The 23,745-nt window shown below is 36.3% G+C and overlaps 1 long non-coding RNA gene across 4 annotated transcripts in view; it reads left to right on the forward strand.

Moving 5' to 3' along the window:
* LOC123524661 (uncharacterized) overlaps positions 1-23,745 on the forward strand; it is a 95,165-nt gene that overhangs the window by 20,075 nt on the left and 51,345 nt on the right. For 3 of the 4 annotated variants that reach the window (XR_008370237.1, XR_008370239.1, XR_008370238.1), the window contains 2 exons: positions 16,413-16,553; positions 20,311-20,890. This is a non-coding gene — a long non-coding RNA (uncharacterized LOC123524661). The remainder of the gene's footprint in view (positions 1-16,412; positions 16,554-20,310; positions 20,891-23,745) is intronic. The other variant, XR_008370236.1, reaches the window with a different exon arrangement.

The following is a 23,745-nucleotide window of genomic DNA, read 5'->3' on the forward strand; positions in this document are numbered from 1 at the left end:
AATTAATGATGTAGAGCTATTCAAGTTCAGCTGAGCAGCATTTAGTCAGTCTACCTTATATATAAATTTCAGTTTTATGTTTTCTCTTGTATATGTGAATTGGAGCTGAGTGGTAGTATGTCATTTGCCTTGTATATACATAAGAGCTGATGTTGGACTTCGTCCACCTCTCTTGCTGAGCTGAAATATAAGAGCTGATGTGGCACTTGGTCCATCTACCTTTTATGTAAATTGTAAGTGAGTGGCACTCTGTCCAACTCTATGTAAATTGGAGATGTGTGGTACATTGTTATAGGTGGAATTAATATGTGTGGCGCCCCTAAAATGTAAACTAGCTGATGAGACTGATTAGATATTTTTCATGTATGTGAATTGTAGCTCATGACATTTAGTCCATCTCCCTCTTATGTAAATTTTAGCTGCTGTGACACTTGGTCCATCTCCCTCATATGTAAATTGTAGCTGATGTGACACTTGGTCCATTTCCCTCAAAGGTAAATTGTAGCTGATGTGACACTTGGACCATTTCCCTCATACATAAATTGTAGCTGATGTGACACTTAGTCCATCTTCCTCATATGTAAATTGTAGCTGATGTGACACTTGGTCCATCTCCCTCTTATGTAAATTTTAGCTGCTGTGACACTTGGTCCATCTCCCTCATATGTAAGTTGTAGCTAGTGTGACACTTGGTCAAACTCCCTCATATGTAAATTGTAGCTGATGTGACACTTAGTCCATCTCCCTCAAATGTAAATTGTAGCTGATGTGACACTTAGTCCATCTCCTTCAAATGTAAATTGTAGCTGATGTGACACTTGGTCCATCTCCCTCAAATGTAAATTGTAGCTGATGTGACACTTAGTCCATCTCCCTCAAATGTAAATTGTAGCTGATGTGACACTTAGTCCATCTTCCTCATATGTAAATTGTAGCTGATGTGACACTAGGTCCATTTGCCTCATATCTAAATTGTACCTGTTGTGACACTTTGTCCATCTCCCTCATATGTAAATTGTAGCTGATGTGACACTTGGTCAGCCTGCCTTATATGTAAATTGTAGCTGATGTGACACTTGATCCATCTCTCTCGTGTGTTAATTGTAGCTGATGTGACACTTGGTCCATCACCCTCATATGTAAATTGTAGCTAGTGTGACACTTGGTCCATCTCCCTCATATGTAAACTTCAGCTAATGTGGCACTCCGTCTGTTTCCCTCATATGTAAATTTTAGCTCATGTGACACTAGGTCCATCTCCCTCATATGTAAATTGTAGCTGATGTGACACTCGGTCCATCTCCCTCAAATGTAAATTGTAGCTCACGTAACACTAGGTCCATCTCGCTCATAGTAAATTGTAGCTGATGTGCCACTAGGTCCATTTGCCTCATATCTAAATTGTAGCTGTTGTGACACTTTGTCCATCTCCCTCATATGTAAATTGTAGCTCATGTAACACAAGGTCCATCTCCCACATATGTAAATTGTAGATCGTGTAACACTAGGTCCATCTCCCACATATGTAAATTGTAGATCATGTAACACTTGGTCATCTCCATCAAGTATGAAATGTAGATGATGAGGCAGATAGTCAATATTTCTCTTGTAATGTAAATTGTAGTTCATGGCACTTAGTCTATCTCCTTCATATGTAAATTGTAGCTGATTTTTCTCCTTCAAATGCAGATAGCCCCACCCCCCACCCCCACCCCCTTCCCTGGGGGAAACATATTGTTTTTGCCCTGGCCGTCTGTCAAACTTTATTTCCAGTCAATAACTGGAGAACCATATGACCTAGAACATTCAAACTATAGGGTGGCAGGGCTTATGGAGTAGACGACCCCTATTGTTTTTGGGATCACTTCATCAAAGGTCAAGGTCACAGGGGCCTGAACATGTTAAACCATTTCCTATCAATAACTTAAAAACCACTTGACCCAGAATGTTGAAACTTCAAAGGATGATTGGACATGCAGAGTAGATGACCCCTATAGATTTTGGGGTCACTCTGTTAAAGGTCAAGGTCACAGGGGCCTGAACATGGAAAACTATTTCCGATCAATATCTTGAGAACCACTTGACCCAGAATGTTGAAACATCATAGGATGATTGGACATGCACAGTAGATGACCCCTATTGATTTTTGGGGGTCACTCTATTAAAGACCAAGGTCACAGGGGCCTGAACATGGAAAACCATTTCCGATCAATAACTTGAGAACCACTTGACCCAGAATGTTGAAACTTCATAGGATGATTGGACATGCATAGTAGATTACCCCATTTGATATTGGGGTCACTCTTTTAAAGGTCAAGGTCACAGGGGCCTGAACATGGAAAACCATTTCCAATCAGTAACTCGAGAACTGTTTGACCCAGAATGTTGAAACTTCATAGGATGATTGGACATGCAGAGATTACCCCATTTGATTTTGGGGTAACTCTGTTAAAGGTCAAGGTTGCAGCGGTTAGAACATGGAAATCTATTTCGGGTCAATAACTTGAGAACCATTTGACCTAGAACCTTCAAACTTTATAGAGTGATAGGACTTACAGAGTAGATGACCCCTATTGTTTTTTGGGTCACTCCATCAAAAGTCAATGTTACAGGAGGCTGAATATAGAAAACTCTTTCCAATTAATAACTTGAGAACGACTAGACTCGGAGTGTTGAAACTTCATAGGATGATTAGACATGCAGAGTAGATGACCTCTACTAATTTTGGGGTCACTCAATTAAAGGTCAATGTCACAGTGGCCTGAACCTGGAAAACCATTTCCAATTCATAATTTGAGAACCACTAGGCCCAAAATAATGAAACTTAGTGGGATGATTGGACATGTAGATGATCCCTATTGCAGGCAACCATCAGTGTCTGTTTGACTTTTGCTCCTGTCCCCTATTGATTTCTTGCCTATATGACTTTGCATTGGGGGAGACATGTGCTTTTCTACAAAAGCGTTTTTTAGTTTCTCTTGTATGTAAATTGTTCCTGATGTGACACTTGGTCCATCTTCTCTGTATGGAAGTTCAAGCTGATGTGGCATTTATCTTGCTCACTTGTATTTAAACACCACCCCACTAGTATGTACATAGGAGCTGATGCACCTCTTTATCAATCCCTTTTGTATGTAAGTACCATTCCCCTTGCATGTGAATTCTACCTTATGTCTTTAATAGTCCATAATTTATTTCAGTATTATCTTTTGTGTTTTCTAGTAGTAATCTAGTAGTTTAATGTGACATGTAGTATCTTTTGTTCCCTCTGATATAACATATGACTATTATTTCTTGTATATGAATGCCCATCTTTTATTGTTCATTTGGTATAGCACTTAGCCAATATCATCAGGTTTTACTCTTAGCCTGCCCTATGTGATCCATGCATGTTGTGCACATTTTGACACATTTCTAATTAGGATAGGCAATAGGAGACACTGGTTTATTCTGATTCTGGGATGGCACACCCATATGTTTTCTAAAACTGAATTTGGTAGGAAATAGTACTGTGGTACATGACTTTTGAGACCTGCACTCTGATAGTATATTTGAACTTTCTCTAGCAATTCAATATTTTTAAAAAGCATGTATAACATAGCTTTAGTCATAATATTCAGTCAGTTCAGATGTTTGAAGGTTACTTGTGAAAAACATTGATGTGGCAATATCCTTTTCTTATTTGACTTTTACAAGATAAAATGAAGCCATATTTTTTGATTGTGCGGATAGATACAGGAGCCGCCTACAAAACACAATATTTAAAGCTGTTTGAAATGTGTCTGCACTTAGTGCTTTTGCGCGGAAACTCGATAAATACTCCGTTAGTGAGAAGGAAGGACATGTGCTTAGTATTTATTTCATATATGTGCATGAATCACATGAACATGTCGTGGATTTACTGCCTATCCCTCCGTCCTAATTATTTTATTATGAAAAAAACGTTACATATGCATGATTCTTAAACGGGAGGAAAAACATAATTATTTTCTCTTTTCTAGGGAAATTATTATTTTATGATAGATGTGGTACATAAATTGTTAGAGGATGGTAGTTTTTATGTCGATTTTTTTATTTGAAGTGTATGCAAATGTTATATTTAAATAATAAATTATATCTGTTTTAGCTTTACATCACAAAAACCTCAAAAAAATAGTCAAAAGGACTAGTACAAAGGGATAAGATGACTAATTAGGGCACCTGATCAAAAGGTTTTATGATTGCATATAGGTAATCCTTTGATTTCTTTGCCGTAGCGACATTAAAAAAGCATAGAATGCTATCACTCCAAAATCGTCATGGAAATTGAATTCTAACAAGTGTGAAATCACCCCGAAACCACATCAAAAACATGACTATGCTTTATTATCGGGAGCAAATTTGCAAGCAATTTTAATCTTTTGAAATGTAATTGTGTCAACTGAAGTAAATCAAATTTTTATCTAGTTTTAACCCGCTATGTCACTGCTGAGTTTAATAATTGTTTATTAACATTTTCATATAGTTTTCTTTTGCAAATTTTTGAAAGATGATACGGGCCTTCAATAAAGGCTTTGCCTATTAAAACCCATGTGATCAGTAGTCTATTAAGATAAGTTGATAATGCTGTAATAACATAAACTGTTTCTGAAGTGTATTTCATCAAAGAGTTTGTGTTTTATGACACCTTTTCTTGATCATGTTCTAAACTGAAATAAAGCTGATTTAATAGACTAAAACACAAGTATCAAAGACATTGTGAACTTTTATATATTCTCCAAAATATTTTAGAGTACAAATGTTAATAAATGTGAATGTAAACCTTCTTTTTGATGTTGTGTAGGTGTACGTTTTATAGGTGTGCTTAACAGTATTTAGACCATTACCAGACAAAATTAGGGTTTTGGAGTTCAATGAAATATTCAAATGAATAAATTACTATTAGTATTATGTCATTGTCACTTCTTTGTCAGTTTTTGGACCTGAAAGTAACTTCTGTTCAACACCCCTCTGAAGAGCAAACACTCTTTTTTAAGGTAGTTGACCTGCAATAATAATCAGCAGTTTCAGTGCAAAGACAAATTCGCCTACTTCATTGCAGCATTCTTGGATTGTTACTGTAACCTTAAGGTGGTTGTCATTATGTGTGCACTACCTTAAGGTGATTGTCATTATGGGTGTACTACCTGAAGGTAATTACTATTATGGGTGTACTACCTTAAGGTGATTGCTCTTATGAGTGTACTACCTTAAGGTGATGGTCATTATATGTGTACTACCTTAAAGAGAATTCTACAGTTTTTTTCCTTTCATAGAATTTTTTTAAATTCACATATATGATAGGAAAATTTGTGCTGAAAACAATGAACAAATAAAAACAATAGGTCACCAGGCTTGTTTTTGTGGAAAATTGTTTTGAACACACCCACTATTGCAGAAACTGCCAGCGAGTTTTCAACATTTTCATAATTTTCTGCTTTTTAATTAATAAATACCAACCAAAATATACATCAAGACAGCACAATACTGTTTTTTCTTTTTACAGATTTTATTATATACTTATTTAATATCATAGTCATATTTGTAATACTCTATCCTTACAATAATGGGTACAAATGAAAAAAAAATATTGTTTCATATTTAATTTTGTGAGCTTTTTTTCAATGAAAAATACCCATAGTTAAGAATATTTTTTTAAATTTTGAAAAAAGTCTTTCATAGAAATTTTTCCTGTTTTTCTTGTGTATAGATAATTGTATTGTGAGCATAAAAATGGCTAAAAAAGTATGTGTCACCAGGCTAAATTTTATGTTAAGACCGCTAGAATACAACACCTGTTCGGACGGAAATGGCGCGAACCTGGCCAAATTGATTACATGTATGTCTGCTAAAAGTTAAAAAAAGCTTTGAAAATTCGTAATTTTTTCTATAATTGAATACTAAATAATCTGAAAGGTGATATTGTCTTACCAGTACTAAGTAAATTATCTTACATTATATGAACAACACTGTCTTTATACTAAAATGTGATGTGAAAACACAACCACAAAAATAACAAGATACCTGTCAGGCATGATACTTGTCAATACAACATAAACTGGTATCAACATTTGATTACTGATAAAACTTATCAAAAATGTTATTTCATTCAAGATTCCTCATATTTAAGATTGTCTGTAACATGATTTCAAAAAATGTTGACTTCAGTTCAGTTTCCATAGAAAGTGTCAGCTGCGCAGAAAGATGCGCATAAAAAATATAGGAATTCCCTTTAAGGTGATGGTCATTTTGTGTGTAATACAGTAAGGTGATGGTCATTATGGGTGTATGACAATAAGGTGATGGTCATTATCGGTGTACTACCTTGAGGTGATTGTCAATATGAGTGTACTACCTTAAGGTGATTGCTATTATGGATGTACTACCTTAAGATGATTGTCATTATGGGTGTATTTCCTTCAGGTGATTGTCATTATGAGTGTACTGCATTAAGGTGATTTTCATTATTGGTGTAGTACCTTAAGGTGATTGTTATTATGGGTGTACTACCTTAAGGTGATGGTCATTTTGTGTGTATGACAATAAGGTGATTGTCATTGTCAGTGTACTAACTTGAGGTGATTGTCATTATGAGTGTACTTTCTGAAGGTGATTGTCATTATGAGTGTACTACCTTCAGGTGATTGTCATTATAGGTGTACTACCTTAAGATGATTGTCATTGTGGGTATACTACCTTAAGATGATTGTCATTATATTTGTATTACCTTAAGGTGATTGTCATTATGGGTGAACTACCTTAAGGTGCTTGTCATTATGGGTGTACAACCTTAAGGTGATGGTCATTATGGGTGTATTATCTTAAGGTGCTTGTCATTATGGGTGTACAACCTTAAGGTGATGGTCATTATGGAAGTACTACCTTAAGGTGATGGTCGTTTTGTGTGTATTACAATAAGGTGATTGTCATTATCTGTTTACTACCTTCATGTGATTGTCATTATGAGTGTACTACCTTCAGGTGGTTGCTATTATGGATGTACTACCTTCAGGTGATTGTCATTATGGGTGTAATTCCGTAAGGTGATTGTTATTATGGGTGTACTACCTTAAGGTGATGGTCATTTTGTGTGTATGACAATAAGGTGATGGTCATTGTCGGTGTACTAACTTGAGGTGATTGTCATTATGAGTGTACTTCCTGAAGGTGATTGTCATTATGGGTGTAATTCCTGAAGGTGATTGTCATTATGAGTGTACTACCTTCAGGTGATTGTCATTATAGGTGTACTACCTTAAGATGATTGTCATTGTGGGTATACTACCTTAAGATGATTGTCATTATATTTGTATTACCTTAAGGTGATTGTCATTATGGGTGAACTACCTTAAGGTGCTTGTCATTATGGGTGTACAACCTTTAGGTGATGGTCATTATGGGTGTATTACCTCAAGGTGCTTGTCATTATGGGTGTACAACTTTAAGGTGATGGTCATTATGGAAGTACTACCTTAAGGTGATGGTCATTTTGTGTGTATTACAATAAGGTGATTGTCATTATCTGTTTACTACCTTCAGGTGATTGTCATTATGAGGTACTACCTTCAGGTGATTGCTATTATGGATGTACTACCTTAAGGTGATTGTCATTATGGGTGTAATTCCTTAAGGTGATTGTCATTATGAGTGTACTGAATTAAGGTGATTTTCATTATGGGTGTACCACCTTAAGGTGATTGCTATTATGGGTGTACTACATTAAGGTGATTGTCGTTATGGATGTACTACCTTAAGGTGATTGTCAGTATGATTGTACTACTTGTAGATGATTGTCATTATGGTTGTACTGTGTTAAGGTGATTGTCATTATAGGTGTACTACCTTAAGGTGATTGTCATTATATTTGTATTACCTTAAGGTGATTGTCATTATGGGTGTACTACCTTAAGGTGATGGTCATTATGGGTGTACAACCTTAAGGTGATGGTTATTATATGTGTACTACCTTAAGGTGATTGTCATTATGGAAGTACTACCTTAAGGTGATGGTCATTTTGTGTGTATTACAATAAGGTGATTGTCATTATGAGTGTACTACCTTGAGGTGATTGTCATTATGAGTGTACTACCTTAAGGTGATTGCTATTATGGATGAACTACCTTAAGCTGATTATTATTATGGGTGTAATTCCTTAGGGTGATTGTCATTATGAGCGTACTGAATTAAGGTGATTTTCATTATGGGTGTACTACCTTAAGGTGATTGCTATTATGGGTGCACTACTTTAAGGTGATTATCATTATGGATGTACTACATTAAGGTGATTGTCATTATATTTGTATTACCTTAAGGTGATTGTCATTATGGAAGTACTACCTTAAGGTGATGTTCATTTTGTGTGTATTACAATAAAGTGATTGTCATTATGAGTGTACTACCTTGAGGTGGTTGTCATTATGAGTGTACTACCTTAAGGTGATTGTCATTATGGGTGTAATTCCTTAAGGTGAATGTCATTATGAGTGTACTGAATTAAGGTGATTTTATTATGGATGTACTACATTAAGGTGATTGCTATTATGGGTGTACTACCTTAAGGTGATTGTCATTATGGATGTACTACCTTAAGGTGATTGTCAGTATGATTGTACTACCTTTATGTGATTGTCACTATGGTTGTACTCTGTTAAAGTGATTGTCATTATAGGTGTACTACCTTAAGGTGATTGTCACTATGGGTGTATTACCTTAAGGTGATTGTCATTATGGTTGTACTACCTTAAGGTGATTGTCATTATGGGTGCACTACCTTAAGGTTATTGTCAGTTTGAGTGTACTACCTTAAAGAGTTTGTCATTATGGGTGTGCTACGTTAAGGTGATTTTCATTATGGGTGTCGACCTTAAGGTGATTGTCATTAAGGGTGTACTTCCTTAAGGTGATTGTTATTATGGGTGCACTACCTTAAGGTTATTGTCAGTTTGAGTGTACTACCTTAAAGTGTTTGTCTTTATGGGTTTGCTACGTTTAGGTGATTTTAATTATGGGCGTTCTACCTTAAGGTGATTGTCATTAAGGGTGCACTTCCTTAAGGTGATTTTCTTTATGGGTGTTCTACCTTAAGGTGATTTTCATTATAGGTGTACTTCCTTGAGGTGATTATTGTTATGGGTGTATTACCTTAAAGTGATTGTCATTATAGGTGTATTACCTTCAGGTGATTGTCATTATAGGTGTACTTCCTCAAGGTGATTGTCATTATGGGTGTATTACCTTCAGGTGATTGTCATTATGGGTAATTACCTTAAAGTGATTGTCATTATGTGTGTACTACCTTTAAGTGATTGTCATAATGGGTGTACAACCTTAAGGTGATGGTCATTATATGGGTACTACCTTAAGGTGATTTTCATTATGGCTAACTACCTTAAAGTGATTGTCATTATGTGTGTACTACCTTAAGGTGATTGTCATTATGGGTGTACTACCTTAAGGTGATTGTCATTATTGGTGTACAACCTTAAGGTGATTGTCATTATGTGTGTACTACCTTAAGGTGATTGTCATTATGGGTGTACTACCTTAAGGTGATTGTCATTATGTGTGTACTACCTTAAGGTGATTGTCATTATGGGTGTACTACCTTAAGGTGATTGTCATGGGTGACTACCTTAAGGTGGTTGTCATTATGGGTGTACTACCTTAAAGTGATTGCCATTATGGGTGTACCTGAGTCAAACCTGTCTATAAAGACCACCCTTTGGCATGCCAAAATGTGGCCTTTAATGAGAGGTGGTCTTTATTCACAGGTTCAAAACACTGTAAATGTTAAAATGGGAAGCAAAACATGTGGTCTTTGGAGCCAGGTGGTTTCTGTTCAGAGGTGGTCTTTAACACAGGTATGTACACTGTACATTAAAGTGATTGTCATTATTGGTGTACTACCTTAAGGTGTTATCATTATATCTGTAGCACCTTAAGGTGATTGTTAGTATAGGTGTACAATCTTATTTTATTTACAATAGATATTTCTGTGCCATTTGTAAGTAAATGTTCTTCTAAAGAGCAATGACCTCTGAGCAAGAAACACATTTGAGCCGTGCCATGGAAAAACCAACATAGTGGCTTTGCGACCAGCATGGATCCAGACCAGCCTGCGCATCCGCGCAGTCTGGTCAGGATCCATGCTGTTCGCTAACAGTTTCTCCAATTCCAATAGGCTTTAAAAAAGAACAGCATGGAGCCTGACCAGACTGCGCGGATGCGCAGGCTGGTCTGGATCCATGCTGGTCGCACACCCACTATGTTGGTTTTGTCATGGCACGGCTCATTTTAAGTTACCTTCCAAATGGTGTATTCCCTAAACAGATTGCCCTTTTTAAGAGAATTTCTTATGGAATCATTGTTCAAAGTTGGTGTGAAGTTTTAATGTTTAGAATTTGTCAGAGCTCATAAAATATACATCTTATTCTGAAATTAAGAGAAGGTGATATAATGGGCACACACCCACTTTTCACCATAAATCTTAGATTTGTCAGCAAAATTTCAGAATTTTTAATGAATACCCCCTACCTCCTATTGCAATGTAAGGAACATTTTTTATGTTTGAAGTAGTGATACATGTTAATGTTTGGAATTAGAAACATATGTTGTTATAACTGTCCCAGCATTACATGAAGTACAGTAGAACGTTTTGAGCACAATTAATTTACTGTTAGAATGTTGTAAATGATTTCGGGAGAAAATATTTGAATGAAAGTATTCCTTGATGCATAATTAGGGAGAAAAGTGGGTTGGCACCAGATGCACTTGAATGGAGGATATTTGGGCCCAGTCATGGGGGGACCCCTTGATGATGAGGAAATACTATTACCACCCAGGAAGCAACTTGTAATTCAATAGAGATTGCTTAGTTTGAAATGATAAGACCAATCTTCGAACAGGAAATCTAGAAGACCAATTTCTATAGTTTTAGAATATGATATATTATTCAGGTTGACTTTTATATAAGTTACAGTAAACAGTATGACCTACAGTACAGGATATGATTGACAAGGTAACTGGTATATGGTGTGATGAAAATCTGATCAATTTATGATAAAAAAGCAAATGTAGGGTATGGAGGGACTGTGAATGATATTATATAGGATACAGTTGCCCAGTTTGCTTATGATGAGCCATCTAGACTCTTAACCTGAACATGATATTCCTGCCATTGAGTCATCTAGCTCGAATGTTAGGTATTTTGAGCCATACAATCATTATGTATAATATGATGAGCTATTGGCCTATATAAAACTATGTAACTTATAAAGTATGTGAAACTATGTGGCTCACATGTAGCTATATCAGCTATTAGGCCTAAAGATAAGATATTTCGAATGGTCTAGGGGCCTCTGTGGCTGAGTGGTTAAGATCACTGACTTCAAATCACCTGCCCCTCATTGATGTGGGTTCGGGCCTCACTCTGGGCATTGAATTCTTCAAGCGAAGAAGCCATCCAGCTGGCTTACGGAAGGTCCATTGTTTTACCCAGGTGCCTGCTTGTGATGAAATAACGCACGGAGGTGTACCTGGGGTCTTCCTCCACCATCATAGCTGGAAAGTCCCCAGATGACCTGTAATTGTGTTGGTGCAATGTTAAACCCATCAGAAACAAAACAAAATTTCTAGCCTTTGCAGGACATTATAAGCCACCTAGCAAATGTTAAGGATATGATGAAGTATCTAGTCTTTGTGTAAGTGCATCTAGCTGATGTTTAATGATGTGATATGCGATCTTGCCAGTTCGCAGGATATGATGTACCATCTAGACATTTTGCAGGATATGATGTACCATCGAGACAGTTTGCAACCATCGAGACAGTTTGCAGGATATGATGTAACATCTAGTAGACAGTTTGCAGAATATCATGTACCATCTAGTAGACAGTTTGCAGGATATGATGTACCATCGAGACAGTTTGCAGGATATGATGTACCATCGAGACAGTTTGCAACCATCGAGACAGTTTGCAGGATATGATGTAACATCTAGTAGACAGTTTGCAGAATATCATGTAACATCTAGTAGACAGTTTGCAGGATATGATGTACCATCTAGTAGACAGTTTGCAGGATATGATGTAACATCTAGACAGTTTGCAGGATATGATGTACCATCGAGACAGTTTGCAACCATCGAGACAGTTTGCAGGATATGATGTACCATCTAGACAGTTTGCAGGATATGATGTACCATCGAGACAGTTTGCAACCATCGAGACAGTTTGCAGGATATGATGTAACATCTAGTAGACAGTTTGCAGAATATCATGTACCATCTAGTAGACAGTTTGCAGGATATGATGTAACATCTAGTAGACAGTTTGCAGGATATGATGTACCATCTAGACAGTTTGCGGGATATAATGTACCATCGAGACAGTTTGCAGGATATGATGTAACATCTAGACAGTTTGCAGGATATGATGTAACACCTAGTAGACAGTTTGCAGGATATGATGTAACATCTAGACAGTTTGCAGGATATGATGTAACATCTAGACAGTTTGCAGGATATGATGTACCATCTAGACAGTTTGCGGGATATAATGTACCATCGAGACAGTTTGCAGGATATGATGTAACATCTAGACAGTTTGCAGGATATGATGTACCATCGAGACAGTTTGCAGGATATGATGTAACATCTAGTAGACAGTTTGCAGGATATGATGTAACATCTAGTAGACAGTTTGCAGGATATGATGTACCATCTAGTAGACAGTTTGCAGGATATGATGTACCATCTAGTAGACAGTTTGCAGGATATGATGTACCATCTAGACAGTTTGCAGGATATGATGTACCATCGAGACAGTTTGCAGGATATGATGTACCATCTAGTAGACAGTTTGCAGGATATGATGTAACATCTAGTAGACAGTTTGCAGAATATCATGTACCATCTAGTAGACAGTTTGCACGATATGATGTAACATCTAGACAGTTTGCAGAATATCATGTACCATCTAGTAGACAGTTTGCAGAATATCATGTACCATCTAGTAGACAGTTTGCAGGATATGATGTAACATCTAGTAGACAGTTTGCAGGATACTATGTATCATCTAGGCATTTTGCAGGATATGATGTACCACCTAGACTGCTTGCAGGATATGATGAAGTACCTAGACTGCTTGCAGGATATGATGTCACCTAGACTGCTTGCAGGATATGATGTCATCTAGACTGCTTGCAGGATATGATGAGCCACCTAGACTGCTTGTAGGATATGATGACTGATCTAGCCTGTTTGATAACCTATTATTAGTCATATTTTGCAGATTATGAGCAGTCTGGCATTTTGTGGTGTGAAGGCAGGTGTTTGTAAGTATGCTAAAAGCTTTCATATTATAAATATGAAGTACAACTCAACATTTTATGATAGATCATAGCTGTCTTAATATAAGTTTGTGACAGAAAAACCAGTCCTGCCTAATTTTAGATAAGTTCAATTTTGTCAAGCTTGCGGTGTTCATAAGTCTGTTTGTTACCTGGTTTTAGCTTATTATGTGACGAAAGGCAAAATGCTATTGCTATAATACATCCCTTGTCAGTACTGCCTGTAGACACCTTGTAAATTATTCTTAGCAAACTCGTATCTCAGTTATTACATGTCACTACTGGATGAATTTTCACAGAAGCCTTCTCCATGATAATACTAATTGAATGACATAGGTGACAATTTTTGTTATCGATTTGATGAAATTATGCCCCGTTTTGTCCTTAGCCATTTTTTCTTTCAACACGATTCTGTTTGCGATTGCCAAGAAGTTAGTTTCTCAGTAACTACACTTCACAACTAAATGAGGCTTCACATACTTCACAGACTGCCAACCAAAAGCAAATAAAAATTCATATTTTTTACTTCCAGTGTATAGTGTTTCTTGATGTTTTCTCTTGTTTTATGTTTCAAAATATACCTTCCAGCCACCTCCCCACATTACACCTCAACCATTTTATTTCTTTACTTTGGTGTAACTGTATTGTGTTTTTCAATATTGTTTCTTCCTCAACACAGTCCCCATCCACCATGCATTGCACCCACTTTCAGATGGTGCTCTGAAGTTTTTCAGCTTTGTTGTCAGCTGACACTTCTTGTCGTTAATTTCTGACTGCATATAGAATATTCAGGCAAAGTGTTTATAAAAATTTAATGTTTGATATTTGCATGAGGTCAGATAGTTGTATTATTTTTAATAACCTGCATATGAGCCGTGTCATGAGAAAACCAACATAGTGGCTTTGTGACCAGCATGGATCCAGTCCAGCGCTCCATGCTGTTCGCTTTTAAAGCCTATTGGAATTGGAGAAACTGTTAGTGAACAGCATGGATCCTGACCAGACTGCGCGGATGCGCAGGCTGGTCTGGATCCATGCTGGTCGCAAAGCCACTATGTTGGTTATCTCATGGCGCGGCTCATATATTCTTTCAGCTTTATTTACACCAGCTACACATATTAGAGATAACAAGTATATTAAATTGTAAATAAACTTATATAGCGCACATCAAACTAAAATATTGGCACCATTCTGGAAATTTAGGTGTCTAAGTGATTTTAATGGGCAATAAAAGTATCTATACTTAACATTAATTGCAGAGTTGCAGACTTAAAAAGTAGAAAACACTGACTGAACTTGGATGAAATCAAAGGTAGCACAAATGAATCTTGATTTTTTCAAAAAATGAAAAAAATGTGGATAAAAGTGGTAAAATTTATGAAGTCAAGTTCATTTAGAATAGGTGTGTTTGATTAGATACCTCAATTTCACCCAGTACATAGATTTGTCCTCGGTGTGCACTTGTTTCAGACAGGTTAGCTGTGTGTGCGTCATTTTGGTACAACTCTGGGACATGCCTATATTAGCCTGATGGAAACTTTAGGGCACATTTCGGAGTACAAATCACATGGTCAGGATATCTCGGTGTGGTATAAATCAGGCACACCTAATTTCTTCTAATAATTTTCATTTTGTTGTGAGAATTGGTCAGTGTTAGGGATCAGAACTCTAAAATTATCCAGTCATAGAAAAAAGAACAACATCAGGCAAAATATTTGGAAAGAGACTGACCCACAAGTAACAAAAAACATCCCTCGAAAAAGATTATTGGACATGTAACTCAGTGGAGGGAGCCTGTTTGCTGTCAACCAACGACCTAGTGACATTTGGAAGATGATAGATACAATCACCTTTGTTAGTTAACCCCTTCTAAATTTACCTCATTACCTCCTAATACAGCAGTATGTTCACCCTATTAATTTGATTGTTTTTGTTATGGACACGAACACCAGCAAGTGCATTTGCATTCAGCTGCTCTTCATTAAAATTCCTTGTGGTTATCTAGTTATTTTTATTACCATCATTTCAAATTTATTGATTAATATGTACCATAACAGAATCAATGTAACAGTTTGCCCTCTGTGATGTAGTGGAAAAAGATTAAAATTGGAATTTCAGAAATCAGAAGTTTGAAAAACATAATTATGCTGATACTTTCTACAAGAGAGAAAAAGTATTATAATATTATGTCCAGCCAAATAAATGATATCTAATACATTTTTGTCAGTGTAGGATTTTGAAATTTCATAATTAAATCTTCAAGTAGTTGTGAACTTGTTTTATTTGAATTGAAAGTGTGGGGGGATGGCTATGTTTGAATCATTTAATCCGTCTCATTTTTTTAACAATCAAGGCAGTTTAACTTTGACTCTAAGAAAGGAAATTTTATGTAATTTAATGTATCTTGAAATATGGTAACACCAGGAAATCAAGAAAAGAAGACCCATAACTCTTTTTCATGAATATTTATGAGTAGTTTCCCTTTCTGTTCTTAAATTTTCACACAGCAATAACTAACCCTTAATCATGCTGGACACGATTGGTTCTGCCTTTGCGACCAGCATAGATCCATGATCAGCCTGCACATCCATGCAGTCTGATCATGATCTGCACTGTTCGCCATTTAGTCAGTATCTTTTTGGTAATTTTCTAACAGTTAATGGTACTGTCCAAATTGAAATATGGACATTGAGTTAATTATAGAAATTTAGCAGGGTAAGGGCTATATAAGCATGCACAAGTTTCTTTAGATTCTTGACATCTTTTCCAAATATGATGGTAGGAATTAATATGTTTCGATGTTGTAAGGAAACACTTTCTCACACTTTGTTGCATAAACAAACCTAAACTTTAATGCTGATGAAAGAAGCAAGTGAAACACATTCCAAAAGTTTATTGAAGAAAATGCAAGGGATGCATGGCAGAATGCAGTTTTAGGGTCCATTAAGTTAATGTTATGATTACGGTGCTGATAACCTTTGGTAGTTATTTCAGACAAGTCTGAGACAATTTTGATGATCAAAACCGTGGTTATTGTACATTTCAGACTGTTTGTCCCATTTTGAGTAGAAGGCAAAGGCTGTGTCAAATACTTGATCATCTGAGGATGTCACACATTTGAAGAGACACGATCAACATGGCAGATTTAGTGCCACCATTTGGTGAAATGGCAAACTGTACCACTCTGGTAAGATGGTTTCTCTCTCAAGCTCCAACATCAGTATAATCAAGTTTCAGACAATGTCAGAATAGTGTCACACTTATGATTAGAGAAAAGGGCTTTGTTGCATTATAGAGAAGTTGACAGTATCACATTGAAATGATTTAATACATTTTTGAGAAAATGAGTTAGGAATGTTGACAGTCATGAAAAACCACATAGTGGTATGACCACATGGATCCAGACCAGATGGCAGATGCTGTTCCTAACATTCCATTCAATAGCTTTAAAAGCACAGCATGGAGCTGACAGACTGCGATGGCAGTGTCTGGATCATGTGCAAACCTATTTGTTTTCAGGGCAGCTCAATTATTTTGAGATGCATGGAGATGAGTGATAATGTAACATTTATATTGACAAAATTTGACTGAGGTTACATCTTAAAGCTAAAGTGGGAAGGCTGATGTCACATATGAGGTGAGAAAGACGGGTAATGTCACATATAAGATTAAACTGAGGTATGATATAAGATATAAAATAAGGAAAAAGGGTGACATTATCCCCTTATGATGTAATTTCTCATCCGGAGATACCAAAGGAGATCAATTAACCCTTACCTTGCTCTATTTCTATAATGAACTTGTCCACCTTTCAATTTGGACAGTACAATTAGCTGTTTAAAGGGGTTCTTACCTAAAAGATACTGACTGAATAGCAAACATTGCAGATCATGATCAGACTGCACGCATGTGCAGACAGGTCATTATCTACACTGGTCGCAAAGGCAGAATCAGTCATGTCCAGCATGATAAGGGTTAAAACTTCTTGTCACAATTGAAGAAACAGAATTTCAAAGTTATGTCACTTCAAGATCGTGAAGTCATACACAAGTAGAAAATATCTAACAGGAGTTGGCATCCTGTTACTACTTGAAATCATTTTTGAAATGTTTTAAATACAAGGGGTCAGAGTGGTGTTGCATATATCAGTGTTAATGTCATACCTCATTTGAGTTAGTGACTGATATTAAACAGATGGTTATCTGATAATTTGACAAGCTCATTGAAATATGAACCCCTACCTGCCTAATCAGCCGCACTAGACCTTATCTTCTCATCTGGGACATGGAAAATGCATTATCACGCATTACATGCTTCCTTCCTGCCTCAGATGTATATTTGATTACTGTTTCATTTAAGGTGCAGGGTGAATATTAATTTTATCAAAAGTTAGATTAATACAATTCTTTTTAGACATGTTTACTGGAAAAAAAGAAAGATTTAGCACCGCAGACGTCTAGGTTAGGAGCCTTTTTCCCAGCTAAAAAACATAAAGGGTTAATTTCTTTTGAGAGAGAAGTTGTTTTTTTATTCCTGCAAATGAATTATAAGGCGTGAAATGAGGTCTGTAATAGGGCTATCTGGAGCAGGCATTGGGACAAGCAAATTTGCTCAAGTTGTGTGAGGTCCCCAGAGAAAAGTGCAATGTTGTTTGATGTTGTTTATTTCTTTAAACTAAATTTGGGTAGCTTGTGTTCTCCTGTTAAAATGTATTTGATTGATAGCTTGCATATTGGAACAATTGAGAAATTAGTATCTCATTGCAGTATTATGTAAAGAGTTTATTTTGCTAGCAGGTGAAGGGGGAGGGGTGGGGAATAGTGCTTGGAAAATGGCTTGAAAAAATGTTTTGCTAGCAGATGATGGGGGTTGGGTGAATAGTGCTTGGCAAAATATTTTGTTAGCGGATGAAAGGGGTTGGGTGAATAGTGCTTGGCAAAATATTTTGTTAGCGGATGAAAGGGGTTGGGTGAATAGTGCTTGGCAAAATATTTTGTTAGCGGATGAAAGGGGTTAGGTGAATAGTGCTTGGCAAAATATTTTGTTAGCAGATGAAAGGGGTTGGGTGAATAGTGCTTGGTAAATGGCACAGAAAATATTTTGCTATTGAATGAAAGGCAAGGAATGAACATTGCTTGGAAAATGGCAAGGAGAAATATTTTGCTAGCGGACGAGGAGGGGAGGGGGAAAATTGTGCATGGAAAGTGGCAGGGAAAAATATGATTTTTGAATTACCCATTGTGTCTTAATTATTAGTGTTTCCATGTAATTTGCTGGAAAAGATTGTGAATGTCACTGTCTTGTGATTGGAACGGTTCAGAATCAGTGTAATTACTGCTAAATGGAATTGTGGGTTTCAATAAATTTGTAAGAGAAGGGAAAATTGCAGTGTCATTATAGCAGATTTTCCTTCAGATCCTCAATTGTTACATCTGCTACCTCAGAGAGAAATTTGTATGCTGTATAAATGTAATTAAAGTGGTTTTCACCTGAGCCACTTAGATGCAACTTTCTGAGAACCTTATGAAAAGCTATTCTGTTACTAATCATTTAGGATGAAATGGCAGTTGAGCAGTTTTGTATAAACATGGTTTCAAAGTTGTAGATACGAGAGTGTAAACGAGCTACAGACAGACAAACAAACAAACAAACATCCATCAAAATACCCTACCTTTACAAGGCTTCAGTATCGTATCATTTCAAGTCTAGCTACGCACCTGACATAGATGCTGACCATGCTGATTCTACAAAAATTTCAACGTAGCAAATTAAATCAAAATATATATGAAAATGTTAAGGTATGAAATTATACAGTCATAATTTGCCTGAAATGTACAAGTCTGAAATATTCCTTCAGTTCTAGAACTAATGCAGAGCTGCAGTATTCTTTCTTATAAGCAGTTCGCATAATGATTGCAGTATTATGTTGCAGTCCTGAAATGGACAGCAATAACTGCTTGGCTTTGAACTGCGTTGTAAGCTTTTTTCTTGAATTTTCGGACCCTGTTTTTCATAGGAGATAACGCCAGAAGTTATTCAAATTTTGCTTAATTATGTCCCTTTTCTTCTGGACAGATATATTGCTAAGAAAGTTAAAGTGAAAAAAAACAAACCAAAAAACAAGTAAGGGACAATATTTTAAACATCAGACTAACTTGAACATGTCCATTTTATATCTGCAAGCACATAAATAAGAAAATCATCTGAGTCCATATTTTCATGATCTCCCAGCTCTGAAGGATCACTAGTCTGTTTTATCAGTGTTTTATCATTCATTTGATTATTTTGTTTACAGTGTGATCAGAGATATTGACAGTTTCTGAGATTTGATGCTTCTAGTGTTTCTCTCAATACAAATGGTTGTAATTAACTGATTAACTTCCAATCACCTACAGATATCCATTAGTACTTCAAAGTCCCTGGTGAACTCTCACCAAAGTTCCCTATTTTGTGATCAAAGGGCCACACAGCCTAAGAAGTGCTGTTAAGCATGTTTAATAATCTGATAAGGGAACATTTTCAGTGAATAAGGATCGTATTCTGCTAATAAGAAGGGATTACAAAATTAAATGGGAATGCATTTTAAAGGATTTTGTGGAGCCCTACTTCTCAATAAGAAAGCTGTACTCTCCATAAGCTAATTTCTCCAATTACCTGTTCATTGATTAAGTAGTTTTTTTCATGCATGATGGAACTCATGAACTCTATTAAATATTATTCAGCTATGTTAATTATGATGCCTTGTTTTTGAGAAATAATTGTACTGTTTCTGTAAAAATCTCAAAATTTTCCGCCACTCGGCTTCCCTATTTGTTTTCATTGCTGATAATGTTGGTGGTAATTTATCTATTCAGCATGTAATATTCAAAGAGAAAATGCATGATGTTGTAAATTTTAGAGATACAGTATTGATTTGTATCATTTTGTAACTTTGTTCTCTTTAGAAATCATTTCAGAGAAGATGGATATTCACTTTATTTGTTGAGGAAGAAAGAAGTTAAGAAGAAAAATAGAAGCCTTTTAACTTTGGAAAAAGTAGGCAAGTAGAGAGCTATTCTAAAGTTCTGAATTATGACTGTCCCTCAATGTATCCACATGCTAAAAGCTAGCCTGTCCGCTTAGCTTGATAGGGAGAATGCAGATCTGTGGATCACAAGGTCATGAGTTCGATTCCCTGGCAAGGTGTAAGTTCTCCATGAGGATTTGATAAAAGACATTTTGTCTGAAGTCATTTCGTCATTCACCTCTGATTCATGTGGAGAAGTTGACAATTACTTGCTGAGAACAGGTTTGTACTGATACAGAATCCTACAACACTAATTAGGTTTACTAAAATATTGTTGAAAAATGGCGCTAAACTCAAAAACAAAGCAAATATGCTAAAAGTTACATTTGCGCTCAAAAGTTTTTTTTTACCTTTTTCAGAAAATGCGAGTCGGTAAGACATACTCAGACTGTTCACGCTTTGCATTTTCCAGGTGACATTTTATCTACGGATTGCCATTGCATCAGAGATTCTGTAAGGTATGGTTTCAAACTGCATCTAGGTGTATCCACCTGCTGTTAAAAGGACTTTATTTCACTTGACCGTATATTAATTAACAAGAATTAATTGTAGTTCAAGACTTTATAATATTTCGAAATTTAAAATAATATGACTGTCTTTTTGTGAGTCAGAAAGGTCACTTGTACAATAAGCAGACTTCTGAATGTTAAGAAAGTTACAGGTTTTTAACCTTTGATCTTTGATAAGGATTTTCTTTAATAATTTCATAATATTTATGAAGAAACAACTGTCCAACAGTGCCCACTTGTATTTCAACTGGTTTCCCACCTGAGCGGCTGTAGATTTATGATACTTGTCTAGAGTATACACTGACATTTCTCACTTCTGAGATACCTGGATAATCTTGTTACCCCTCATGTAATTACTATAATTGTTCCGGATTATCATGGCTTATCAGTTATCCACACAAAATGATGGGCTATGAAATTGAAGGGATGAAAGTCAGCTTGCTGCAGTTTATCACTGGCACACGCAAATATTGAAAATGTGTCAGTTCACTCTCTTTTTGATTACGTTGATGTACCTTGATTAAATGCAGTGATAAAAGATTAAGTGTTATAAGAGTTGGGTTTAAACTTCTGAAATATGATAAGTCCTTATCAAATTTAGATGTCTTGGATACATGAAGAAAACCAGTTGTACACTGCAACTGAATTAAAATATTGCAAGTAGCAGTGTCTTCCAAAATCGACCTCAAGGAATTCTAATTTAGATGTCTTTGATACATGAAGAAAACCAGTTGTACATTGCAACTGAATTGTAATACTGCAAGTAGCAGTATCTTCCAAACCCTGCCTGAAGAATTTGCTCTAATTTCACATTCCAGGAAAAGGAAGTTATCATTTACTTGTCACAAACTAAGACCTTGAAAAAAGCAGTAAACTGAATATTTAGCTCACTTGCTCAAGGTGAGCTTTTGGGAGGACACTTTGTCTGTCCTCAATCTTTATCACATTTGTTTTCTTAATCAGAACATTGTTGAGAAGTAAGAGAATATTTTATACACCAAGCAGGTTGTATAATACAATAGGGCTGGTCATCCATCTGTCCTTTTGCAGTTTAGTTTCTGCTCAGTAACTTTAGAATGTATTGACCAATGATCCTGACAAACCTTATAGGCACATTGCTCTTTGGCAGCCAATGACCCATTTTGGTTTTGTGGTCAGTGGGTCAAAGTTTCAAGGTCACTTTTCCGCCTCTGCCTCCCCCCATCCCACAACACTCAACCTCTGTATGCCCCAACCCCTCCTTCTTACCACCTGTAAGTATTTTTTGATCTGTCTCCATTAAACATACATTGCCATTTTACAGGTATTACCTACCCCTTTTCTAAAATCTGCTTCATCATTGATAAAAATTGAGATAATTTTTCTTTAATACCAAGTTATATCTATATCAGATCATATTCATAAATAATTACTTCACATGCTGTCATTATCCCAGGTTGGTATAATTATAACTTATTGCATATAACCTGTCAAAACCTTTCTGATCAGTGATAAACCAGCTAACCAGAAAGAATTCACCTCGCCTTCTTTAAGACTGACATACCACAACATATAATATTATTTCATTTCTCACACATAAAATATAACTATTAAAGGATTAATGATAAAAAAATGAATCCTAGTCATTCCCACGGTTATACAAGAAAATCTAGCTTAGTCTACTTTTTCTTGAAAACTTAAAGGTTATATCTGTCCCCTCAGATCTAGATATGACTAGAGAAATGATTATATCTCCGCGATAAAGGTGAGCGCTAAACTGCTCTTGAAAGCGTACTAAAAGAAATCAAAATTACCGTGGAAATGAAAAAAACTCATAAGCCTATTGGGCTGTTAGCAATAATCATTAGACAGGTTGCTGAGCGTTTATCAATCAATTCAATTACATATTCCATGGGAAAATGTTTAAAATGTGTATTTTCTTCCGCAAAATGAGCCACACCATGAGAAAACCAACATAGTGCATTTGTGCCCAGCATGGATCCTGACCAGCCTGAGGGGCCTCCGTGGCCGAGTGGTTAGAGTCGTTGACTTCAAACCATTTGCCCCTCATCGATGTGGGTTTGAAACCTCATTTGGGGCGTAGAATTCTTCACGTGAGGAAGCCATCCAGCTGGCTTACGGAAGGTCGGTAGTTCTACCCAGGTGCCCACTCGTGATGAAAGTATGCACGGAGGGGCACCTGGGGTCTTCCTCCACCATTAAAGCTGGAAAGTCGCCATATGACCTAAAATTGTGTCGGTACGACGTTAAACCCAACAAAATAAATAAATAAATGACCAGCCTGCGCATGCGCACAGTCTGGTCAGGATCCATGCTGTTTGCTTTCAAAGCCTATTGCAATTAGAGAAACTGTTAGGGGATAGCATGGATCCTGACCAGACTGTGCAGATGTGCAGGCTGGTCTGGATCCATGCTGGTTGCAAATGCACTATGTTGGTTTTCTCATGGTGCACCTCAAATATTGCACTTCGTTATTCAGCAGGGTATGAAAGTGTATGACACTTATCCTAAATAGCTAGCAGACAGACAAATGGATATTAATAATAGTGCATTAAGGTTATCCAAAAAAAATAAATGGAAAAAAGTTCTTAAGAAAGTATTGTTTCTAGAGCAGAATTTGCAGTATTTATAGACATTTGGCAGTTTTTCATAAAATGTTATAGATTGTCTCAAGTGTGGGGTGGTGCTCTTCTTGAAATTTAAAGCAAAAAAAAAGCAGATAGGTTACAGTTTTCTGAGAAGATCAATGTTAATTTGTAGCACTCTGCAACATCAGTTAACTCTTCCTATGCAAAAAGGAAAGA

Source organism: Mercenaria mercenaria, chromosome 3, assembly GCF_021730395.1.
Source record: "Mercenaria mercenaria strain notata chromosome 3, MADL_Memer_1, whole genome shotgun sequence".
Classification (NCBI taxonomy): Eukaryota; Metazoa; Mollusca; class Bivalvia; order Venerida; family Veneridae; genus Mercenaria; species Mercenaria mercenaria.